The sequence below is a fragment of the Dipodomys spectabilis genome, unplaced genomic scaffold (assembly GCF_019054845.1).
Source record: "Dipodomys spectabilis isolate Male_0828 unplaced genomic scaffold, ASM1905484v1 ptg000121l, whole genome shotgun sequence".
NCBI classification, from domain to species: domain Eukaryota; kingdom Metazoa; phylum Chordata; class Mammalia; order Rodentia; family Heteromyidae; genus Dipodomys; species Dipodomys spectabilis.
In genome coordinates this window covers 9,320,597-9,332,841 of record NW_024870798.1, presented here as the reverse complement: position 1 = coordinate 9,332,841, position 12,245 = coordinate 9,320,597, and the positions used below count along the sequence as shown (strand labels likewise).

The window sequence follows — 12,245 nt, the reverse complement described above, 5'->3', positions numbered from 1 at the left end:
AACGCACTTATAAGATTATCTTTTTGTTGCTTTGTATGTCCCTCTCCCACATTATAACCCCTGCTTTCACTATATTTGATGTCGGTATAATTTGTGAAGGAGAAGGGGAAAAACAAGTCGTTTAAGGATACAGGTGGACCTGTTGCAACAATGAGAAGTACAAGTTGTCATGTCGAAAATGAGCTTTACAACTTTGGTTGGGAGGAGGATTGGGTGGGGGTCGGGGGGAGGCTGGGAAGGGATGTGAAGGGTAACAAAGGAGGAGGTTGCAATACTTGATAAAAATGTACTCATTATCTTGCCCATGTAATGTTACCCCTCTGTACATTTTGTTCACAATAAAAATAATAATAAAAATAAAAATAATAAAAAAACATTACCAATTTAAGGCCTAATAATGAATAGAAATATATGGACTTCTCTTGCAACTATGAAAATATTTGGTGATAAAATGGCAGTAGTGTAAGTTCCTGCCGTTTTGGAAGGTAGACAGGCCAAGACATTAGGTAATCACGAATATGAACAATTTTTCACTTTCTTGGTTTTAGCTACATTTGAAATGGTAGGTATCATAAACAATCATATTTTGATAAAATGCCTTCTAGTATGAACAGTTCTGGCTGAACTGTTCATCTCTCTATGATCCCTTGTAACTAAGATTAGATTTGTTCCACTAATACAATCTATCCTGTCATAGTAAGATATTCTGGTTGGTCTATTCCTACATGGAAGAAGGGTAAAGGGTCAGGTAGACATTTGTGCCAGTAAGACCTCATTTGGGAAAATCTCAGCTGCATATGTTCAGAAGTAGCTCTTAAACAAGGCTTACTTTGAATCCATTGGCTCCACAGATCTAACACAGTTGGATAAATAAGTACTTGAAAAAGCCGTCTCCTTTGGACATAGCTATTAATACTTGAAAGTTTGATCAAATTCTAAGTGAAAAAGACTTAAAATAGTCATTGACAAAAAAATTGCAAATGTGAGCAATGAACTGAACAACATATTTTTTTAACTATTCAAAGAATTTTAGGGAAATAAGATTAATAGCATTTTTAGGAACAATAAGGTTTCCTTGTTACAAATAGGCACCTAAGCATATAAGACTGTATAAATATTTCATCATTAACTACTAAAATTTACAGGATACTACATTCTTCAGCAGCTTGTATACCAAAATTACAACAATACAGAGATTAACATGGCACTTGTACAAGGATGATATGAAAATTTGTGAAGTATTCAAAATTTTTCATTCTTCAGATGCAAGAAATGAAAAACAGCTATTAAAAAGTTGATTACAAAATTACAAGTGTAACAATACACCTAATTCATATAATTAAAAGTTACTTTGACATCAGTGTATTAAATTTTCACCTTAGAAAGGCCTTTACATAGCATAACCTTTACACAACTTTTGAAATTAGACAACATTGTTGTTTTATCCCAAAGAAATATAATACTAAAAGGACCTAGGGGAAAAAAAAGGAATCTTAAACTGTTTCTGTATGGAATGCAATCTGAAAGGACACATTAATGAACCTATATGTTATAAAACATTGTAGAATTCAATGTATTATATCTAGGAGAGAATAAAAGAGATTATGGACACTATACAAACATAGAATATAGAATATTTTAAAATATACTTTTTCAGACAAACACCGGAAATATCTTTATTTTCTATAGTACTCATTTCAACAGATAAATTAAAATTATTTCCGATCAACAAAATCACAAACTCTGCATAAATCATTATAGATGTATACAAAAACTCTTGAATACATTTTGACATCAAAAGCAGACAATTCCTTTGAAGAACTCCACAGAATCCGTGAATTGGTACTATAAGATATTGTTGTTATTTGGATTGTGAAAATATGTTGTTTTGACAAGAAGGAATTAATGACATTTTTGAAATTTAAGAAAATTAACCGAATCATTAGGATTTAGGAGAACAATTTGTACAGCCTTCCACAACTTCAAAGAGGTAGTGATACATACTTATCCTTTTGGTAATATCAAATGCAGTTTCTTCCAAGTGGTTCTTCAGACCTGGTTTGACATATTGGTTCAACAGTTCCAGTGTATTTTTGCTATCTCAATTACCAGCAGCAAGATGCAAGGGGGTCAAAAAGCGTTTAGTTTGGGCATTGGTATCTGCATCATGAAGAAGAAAGAAGCCACTCTGGTTGTATTACACGTATATGCACTGTGCAGGGGTGTCCAGCCATCTACAGTTATTGCATGTGCCCCTTGAGCCACCAACTCACGGACAATGTCTAAGTGTCCACTGTAGGCTTCCCGATGAAGACGGGTATACTCATCGTCATCCCTAGTATTCACATGAGTAGCCTTTTTGGAAAGTATTCTCTGCACTGTAGTAAGCTGGTTATTTTCAGCAGCCCAAAGAAGAAATTTGCTTGGATCCTTCTCCATTTTTTTTCTTGCAATTTTTATCATTCCTCACATTTTCATCTTGTTCCTCATCTTCATTAGAATTGCCTAACCAGATACATTGAGTGCCAGTGGAAATGAGGTGTCCATGTATTTCCCTAATAGTTCATGTTGGTTGAACTGGTCAGAAATATCTGGTGAATTCTCTGCTTATGTTTTTTCACCATGATTTATTTTCTTTTTCCATTTTTACTATTCGAAATTATTCTAACTGGAGATTAGGGAATAAATGGAGAGCATAGGAAAGATGTTCCTCCATATTCAAAGGTACAGACTGAAAATGAGGACCAGTGGTGTCCTCATGTGCAACTTATTCTAGGAATGAGAAAATGTGAAATAATGCCTCCTATATAAATTATTTGGGAAATGGCAGTGCAGAAAGTGAAATGATGCAACCCAAAATATAAAACAATATAAATTAGGATAATTATGGAGCAATCATATTATCTATGAGAGCCATGAAAGACAGAGATGAGCTATCCACAAAATCCATGCCTCTGATCAATTTATAGAACAAGCAGAAATTTTTTTTTAAAGAAAGATGGAAATAGAATTTATGTATTTACTTGAAATTAGTAAATACCTTTTTAATAGCCTACATAAGAATCTAAATCCTTGATAGCACTAGTAACAGATCTGACTGAAATCAGTTGAATCACACTTTTCCTGTACAATGAAGGAATAGGTACAGGCTAGGAAAGCAGCTAGAAAAGGTAGGCTGATTGTATCTGTGAGAAAACTTTGTGGAAACTGGTATTGAGGATTACTTACTGGTGACCCACTTGCACTGGAAGCATGATTCTGACCTCTTGCTTGCTGATTCTGAACTATTGTTTTGATCATTATATTCTCCAAAAAGAAAAAGTCAGAATTGATAACAAAGGACTACTAATACAGTTTGACTTTTCATTAAGCATATTCAATCATCAAAATCACACGAAGACAATAGACAGGCCTATTTTTTTTAGATGAAAACAAGTGTCTTTAAAAAAACAAGGAATTTAAGTAGTCTTCCAAAGGACTTCCATTTTACTTACTGCATTATACATTTTTCCTAATGTTGAGTAACAATAAATAATGGATCTATTAGAAAGCTCTTAAAGCTCGTCTGTTCAATACTGAGTTCTCTTACACTATATTATGGTATTTTTTTGTATGGTCTTAGGAAGAAATTTACTTTACTTACTTGAATTTGTGACAGGACAATATCATGACTGTACATCTTTCTTCTATACTCTCAGTTTTACATTATTATCTAAATATGTGCATTAAATAAGTATAGAGGAAAAAGTAGAAGCCACACTGGTGGATCATGGCTTTAATCCTAGCTAATCAGAAAGAAGAAATCTGAGAATTGTGGTTTGAAACCAGACCAAGAAAAAAAAGTCCATTAGATCTTGATTTGAAAGTAACCAGCAAAAGCTAGAAATGGAGCTATGGAGCTAGAAATGGAGCTATGGTACAAGCAGTGAAATGCTAGCCTTGAGAAAACTAAAACAAAAAAATGACAAATTCTGAGACAGAGCCAGGCCCTGACTTCAAGCTCTAGTATTAGCATCAAACTAATTAATTAATTAATCAATTAAAAATAAATTAAGTGGTCACGTGTGGAGAAAATGCTCAGAGATATCACCCAGGCTCTTATTTCAAAAACTTCAATCTACCGAAAAAATCTATTTAAATAATACCTGTGTAAATAGAGTATTTTCATCACCCAAATGCACATCCATGCTCAGTTATTTTTGCAAGGTAACTCTGTTATGTCTGGAGTACCACATAACATTATCACTTAAGTAGAAAGCATTGAAACATGGGTTCACTCTATCTCTCTAATGGATTTTTCTCCCCACAAATACTCAAATCTTACATTCATTCCAATTCTTTTAAGTCATAGCTTTTTTCTTTAACATCCATAATATTAAAGTTTGAATTTAGTGTCTTGTGTCTCCTAAATGGGTGTTCTTACCAGTTTGTCATGCCCCCAGCCCTAAATTATCCAGATTAATTTTCAGATAGAATCTGGCTTCCTACTTGTGTATGATCATGGGCTCAGTCCACTTGATGTTATTCTTCCTGGAATTTAGATTAACAGGTGTCTGGCATTGTGTACAGATCTTTATATCCAGTCTGGGCTTTAACCACTATCCTCACAACAGTAGACTCCCACATAGTCAGGTTTTTCATAAGCTTACCATAGATGATTTTTTAAATAAATCTTTGCATTTCCTGCAGGTTCTTGAGTACTGATTTAATTTGTGTTTTCTTTGGATTCGTTTGTTTCATTTGAATATATGTATTCAGTGGTTCCTCATTTTTCATTTGGTTTCTTTCACTCAAGTTCTTACCTAAATTTCTGAGAAACCAATTCTTCTTTCTGAAGATAGTCAAGCTGAACTTTATTTATTCCAAACCAATTTCAGTAATATTTAAACATCTTCATATCTAGGAAAGGTACACAAATGCTTATCACTGGGAAGGGTCTTTTTATTTTCACAGCAGTCTTTGGCATTCACAGACTTATCATGAATTATACAAATATAATAAAACTCAGATGCTTGCCAGGAGGAGAAAAACCTATTACTAATTGTTTGACAGAGGCTTCCCTTCTCGTGAATGAAATATGCTGCTTGATGCAGGATTTCACAGAATCATATTGCTAGGGAGAGCCTAAAAATCAGGTAACACTACAGAGTTGAGGGAGATTACTTGACCTCCTGAATAATTTACTTTTATGTCAAATAAAAGCAGGCTTCCAAAAAGAGAGTAGACTTTAGAGAAACATGATGAGTTGTATGTAAATAGGTGCTTAGCTGACTTTGTTGATTGGTGAACTAATACAGGGAAATAAAGTACAGCACGGTAAAAAATTAAAGAACTCTGCATTGAAATAATCATTTCTGTGTGTGTGTGCATGCACACATGTGCGTGTACACACACATGCATGTGCATTGCTCATGCATGCATTATTCATTGCTGAGCCTTGAGAGTGCCTAGACACTATCCCAAAGCTTCTGGTCAAGGAGAGTGGTCTACCACTTAAGCCACTACTCCACTTACGGTTTTTTGGAGATAATCACTTGTATTGTCATGATTGGACTGGCTTTGAACAGTGATCTTCAGATCTCAGCCTCCCGAGTAGCTAGCTAAGCTGATTCAGTCTCTGAGTAGCTTGTTAAAATGCTGCCTGTACTCTATGCTTCACTGCTGTTTTATACTTTTCCTGAGGTAATCACAAGTCTAAGTCATATATGTCTAATTGTTTAAAAATATTTACTGCTTGGCACCAGCGCTCCCAACTGTACTCTTTACTACTTAGGAGGCTTGAGAACAGAACCCAGGCCACATTTTAGTGGACTTCCTTAATCTATAACTGGGTGCATTGGATCATTTCCACCATCTTGCACTATCTAGAGACTAAAATTGGAAGGACTGCAAGATCAAGGCCAGCCATGGTAGATAGTGCAACTCTGATGCCTTTGATGATGGGAAGGCTAAAAGGACAGATCAGGTGCATGTTCTTGTGGAAAGGGAACCCCTACCCTAAAATTAACAACTGATATGATGCCTGCCTAGCAAGAACAATACACCAAGTTGAAATCCCCACCAAAATAAGTATATACCTTAACATCCAAAAACATAGTAGAATCTGTTCTTTGCTCTAATATAATCTTTATCTGATTATCATATGATATGGCAGAATAGTTTCTTCGTTAAACTTATGATATATTTAAAAGGACCTAGAAAATTCTTCCTCACTTCTTAAGTGCAAACGAATGGCAAATTGACTCATTTCTTACATATTTGACTACCACTAAAAATTCGTCTACTGATTATTATAGTAATATATACTGATTTATTACTTTACTGTGTAACAGTTTTTAAACTTTTTGCTTCTCTGTTGAAGTTTAAGTATTTAAATTGTATCATCAAAATATATTCCTTGTGTACTTGGGGTAGTTCTTTACTAAGTTTTTAACCAATGGGTTCTAAGTATTTTTGTTATTGTTAAAATATTGTACAGAGGGGTTACAATTACATGGGCAATACAATGAGTACATTTCTTATCAAGCATTGTTGCCTCCTCCTTTGTTTCCACTTCCCACCCGTCCCCATCCCCTTCTCTCCCCCCCCAACCCAATCCTCCGCCCCTCCACAGCCAATGTTGTAAAGTTTGTTTTTCGACATAACCTCTTGTACATCTCATTGTTGCAGTGGGCCCACCTGTATCCCTATTTAAATTATTTTTTTCCCTTCCCCTCCAAAAATTATACCAACAGCAAATACAGTGAAAGCAGGGGTTATACCGTGGGGGAGGGACATATAAAACAACAAAGAAATAATGTCATAAATATGTTGGAAATAATCGCATGAAAGAAAAAAAAATTGAATACTTATCTTGAGGTTCATTTCACCTAACATGAACTTATCTGACCTTTCCTACTTGACTCAGACAAATACTAGTTATTGCAAATAAGGGAAACCGTGGAACCTATGTTTCTTTGGGCCTGGTTTAATTAAGTCAATATAATTTTTTCAAGTATTTCCATTTCCTAAAAAATGGGGCAATGTCATTTTTTCTGATGGAGGAAGATCATTCCATCTAAGAATTCGTAATTGGTATATTCTTTGGTTTATTTTTAATTTCAATTTAATTTTATTGTAAAGGTAATTTACTTAGGGATTACATTTTCATAAGTAAGATAATGAGTACATTCCTTATGGGAGGAACATTGTTATCTCCTCCATCGATTTTTTTGTACACTCATACAACTACTGATGCTTTTGCAATTGCTATTGACAAATGGGTACTTTTTCTTTCTTTGTTCATGCATTTTTATTATAAAATTGATATACATTAGGTTTACATTTACTTGTCACCTAAAGAGTACACTTCATTTTATTTTCTAAATTTCAAATTTTGAACTTAATTATTTATTTTCTTTTGTTTCATTATGGTAATTCTTTTTTCAGAGCTGTAGGATTAGTTAATATAATTGCATGATTTCCACACATGTAAATTAATCAGACACATATATTTTGCTTTTAAAATATTTAACATGTGAATAGGTAAAATTATTTTCTTAATTTTATATGGTTGGTGAATTTAAATACATTTATTTTCTTATAGTTCTAAACATATTTTTCCAGGTAACAAATACTAACTGTATTTTCAAGAAACACATACTTTATTAAGAAAGGCTTCATTATGTGGTCACTTTTTGAAAATTTACTTTCTTGTACTTGAATTAAAAAAGTTTGAGCTGGGCATGGTGATTTGTGGCTTCATTTTCTAGCTATAGGAGGAACTGCAAATAGGTTTGTAATTCAGGAGATCCTGGGAAACTATGAGACCTTATTCTAAAAATATCCATAGTGAAATGATTAGAGATATAGCCATCAATAGCAAGATATGGAGCACGCACCTGGATATCTTATTCTAAATCTTGAGTTAAAACACCAGTAACCTCAATCTTTTGTCAAAATAAAACGATACATGTTTCAAAATGTTTATTACTTAAAACATGTTTGCAAAGGTTCTCATGTGTTCTATTTCTTAATTTTCAATTTACTTATTCTATAAGAATCCAAGTGTATTGTCTTTTATTTCTCCTAAACTTTTAAATAGTATGAGCAATATTATTATTTCATATATTAACCTTCTTTTAGTATTTGTGATAAATTCCTCGGTTTAATATAATAATATCAATATTCTAAATGTGTGTACGTGGTGTGTGTGTGTGTGTGTGTGTGTGGTTGTGTGTGTGTGTATGTGTGTGTGCTTTGTGTGTACTCTGTAATGTTGGGGGGGGTCAGATCCATGGTTTCACATATGCTAGGCCAAGGTTGTTCCACTGCACTATACTGTCTAGTTGTAATGTAGTGTTTTAAATTATGACTTTTAAATTTTCATTACTAGTGATTTTTCAAAATTATATATGATAAAATGTGATCTGTATTCTATCCACGTTAGCAAATTTTACTGTTATTTAGAATATTTCTACTGCCTTGCCACTTTCAAACCCTTGTGTTTGTTATTGATAAAGGTTTTACTTTGCTTCTTTTCTGTCTTCATTTTGCCATTAGACTTACTTATTCTTTCTCTTATTTCTTTGGAAAATAATTATCATATTCCTATTACAATTTCTTTACATTGTAAGAGGTCTATACAATGCTTTATTTTCTACTTTATTTTTCCAATCTTCTCTGACACTCAGCCCACACAATTAGGTGGATTAAAAAGAAACTTGTTTCAGGACAGTTGATTATTTTCCTGTTTCTCTTCTCTGTCGTCTTTCTGTCTTTTGAAACAAAATACTAATGGCATACAGCTCCTATATGGTCCATCATTCTGTCCCCTCTCACTCTCCTCTGTAGTACAGCTCTCAAGTCGTTATCATTCAGGTATATTATGCTGTAGTGTTATCTAAATTTTAACTCATTCCTAAATTAATTTTAGTGGCTTCAAGCATTCTCTAAAGACATTTTTCTATATATAATCTCTGGGACCTTGTGTTTTCACAAGGTGCAAAATATGAGTGACTATCAAACATCTAGATAACTGTGTTATTGGATATTGGTCCACCTGCTCAATAAACTCACATGTAAGTTCAAGGAATACAGATCATTCAGAACAATCTTGTAAAATGGTGTAGCTTGAGACCTCATACTAGATTTGAATCTTATTACCATGTTTAGTAGTGAGGACAAAATAGCTCTACTATAAGAACAGACACCCAGAAGAATGTAACAGATTTATTAAAAATAAATTCTTAGTTTTATGGTCAAAAGATTTTTAAAAGGATGCCATGAACTTTATCAAATAAAAATAGAATTTTAAATAGGTGTATTGGCACTATTGCTTCTCTAGATTTAAAGAATGATCTTGGACTACTACCTTAAACATTATACAAAAATTTAAAATAAAAAATGATTATCAAACTAAATGTGAGATATAAAAACTGATAATATGTAAATGTAAAAATTCATAGCATTGGATCAGTAAAGGTTTCTAAACATTTGAAATGGAAAACATTAGTGGCTAAAGAAAAGCAAGAATAAATGGGTTAATATCAACAGATGACCTTTCATAATTCTATGAAAAAAGTGAAAACATAGCCAACGGATAGAGGGCAAATATTTGTTAATGCTACAATGTTAATTCGACATTGATCTTGAGTCTTAACTACTTTTATATCTTCTAATTACATATAAATTTTTTCCTAAACAGGTTATTTCTTTAAAGAACATATGTACATTAATGGTCAATAAGAAGAGCAAATGAATTAAACTCCTCTTTAGTATCTAAGAAAAAATAAAAATAAAACTCATTTCTATGACCATAATATAAAAAGATGACAGAAAATATAGTAATGCATTTGCGGAGAAATTGATATACTCTAGATAGCAGAATGATTTGTATAATACTGCAATCAATATTGCAAGCAAGTTTTCAAGTCTTCTAAAGCTCAAAGAGAATTGTATATGATCCAGCCATTACACTTCTATGTATTAGTAAAGAGAAGTAAAAAACTTATTTGGACAGGGAATGTAGTTCATTGACAGTGCACTTGAATAGTATGTGTGAGAATCTGGAAATAATCCCCAAAACAAATTTTGAAAAGACACCCTATAAAGGATATATGGAGGACAAATTCCTGTAACTTAATTTTGTATCTATTTTAATGTCTGTTCTAAAATTTACAGCATTTGTTTTTTTATTTTATTTTATTTTTATTATTGTGAACATACTGTACAGAGGGGTTACAATTACATGGGCAAGATAATGAGTACATTTCCTATCAAGCATTGTAGCATCCTCCTGTTTTTACCCTTCACATCCCTTCCCAGCCTTCCCCCACCCTCCACCCAATCCTTCCCCCCTCACCAAAGTTGTAAAGTTCCTTTTCGACTTGATAACTTGTACTTCTCATTGCTGCAACGGGTCCACCTGTATCCTTATTTAAACGACTCGTTTTTCCCCTTCCCCTCCACAAATTATACCGACATCAAATACAGTGAAAGCAGGGGTTATACTGTGGGGGAGGGACATACAAAGCAACAATCTTATAAATGCGTTACAAACAAATGCATGAATAAAAGATTTAATACATATCTTAGGGTTCAATAAAATTATAGCATTTGTATTCGAAGAAATGCAAGTTTGTGAAAATTAGGCTTGGAAAACCTCTGATTGTACCATTCACTTCCAAAGCACTAAAATGTATACAATAAAAGGAGATAAATATATTACATGTGAATTTCATGTCAGCAAATATATATATATATGTATATATATATATATATATAGAGAGAGAGAGAGAGAGAGAGAGAGTTAAAAATAATTCACACAAATTGCAGAATACCTAAAAAGATGTTTTCGTTGTTGGCTAAAAATTCTTTGTAAATTACAGTTTTTAAAACTAAGATGTGATTCTGTTTATTTTGTTTATTTTGGTATTTTTTTTAGTTTATACAGAGATAACTCAATCAAAAAGTGTATGTGATGACTGGAATATCTAGGAATTATGCATCACTTATAAGTAATTGATAACATTTTCTGGAAGAAACTTTTAGCAAATGACAGAAGACTTAAGTCTATGCATGTACATTTTACGAAAGCCATGTTACTTGCTCAATCCAATTGCTTTCCTCTTCTTTGCTAGAAAAAAGTATTCTCAAGATAAGAGCCAATAGCAGTGAAAAGAAACAAAATACACAATCATCTTGATTTATTTGTGAAAATAACAAATGAAATAAAACAATTCCAATTAAGGAACTCCAATATTAGTATCTATGAAGATGTTTCTGAATTTTTGGAATTTTTGGAATTTTAATTTCTACTAACATATGAAAACTCGAACAAGAAAACAAATATAGTCTTAGAGCAAAACAGCCTTGGAATAATTTTCTTAATTGTTTTGAAATTACAAAAGAATTGATATCAATAAAATGATCCTTTCCTATGGAAATATTTTAAAATATTTATCTCTTATTATAATTCAAATAACAAACAAGAGAAATTTTATATAATCATTGCAAATATCATTTTATTACTATCATAAAATACAATAAATGACAAGACCCAATATATTATCATTATTATTAATTCCTAAACATTACTTAATATCTTAAGCAATCTAAATAGTCATGTCTATAACATAGAGGTAAATATTCTATACTTTTTTTTTAAATAGAAGATTTTTTTATTGTGAAAATACTGTACAGAGTGGTTACAATTAAATAGGGATACAGGTGGACCCATTGCAACAATGAGATGTACAAGTCGTTATGTCGAAAACGAACTTTATTCTATAATTGTTACTTAACATTTTGCAGGGCATATATTCATGTTTCTTTTTTTTTATTGTGAAAATACCGTACAGAGGGGTTAAAATTACATGGGCGAGATAATGAGTACATTTCTTAACAAGCACTGTTGCCTCCTCCTTTGTTTCCCCTTCCCATCCCTTTCCCTACAACCCCCCGCCCCCCCATCCAGTCTTCCCCCGATGTAGGCTAAAGAAGCATTCTAAGAAATGTTCACAGCAGTTAAAAGATGTTTTTATGAAATTAATGTGATATATGCTGTTGTTATTGTTCTTGTTCTTTTTGTTCTCGTTGTTGTTTGCAGGGCTTGAGCATTGTCCCTAAGCCTTTGTATGCTCAAAGGCAGCACTCTACAACTTGAAGCACAGAGCTAACTCCTGTTTTTAGTGGTCAATTGGAGATAAGAATCTAACAAGTACTTTTATGACTGGGATAGTTTTGAACACAATTCTAAGATCTCA

At 32.6% G+C, this 12,245-nt stretch overlaps 1 pseudogene; it reads left to right on the top strand.

The window, feature by feature from the left end:
* Positions 1-1,153: 1,153 nt before the first annotated feature.
* LOC122115604 lies at positions 1,154-1,253 on the top strand (annotated as a pseudogene).
* The last annotated feature ends 10,992 nt before the right edge of the window (positions 1,254-12,245 follow it).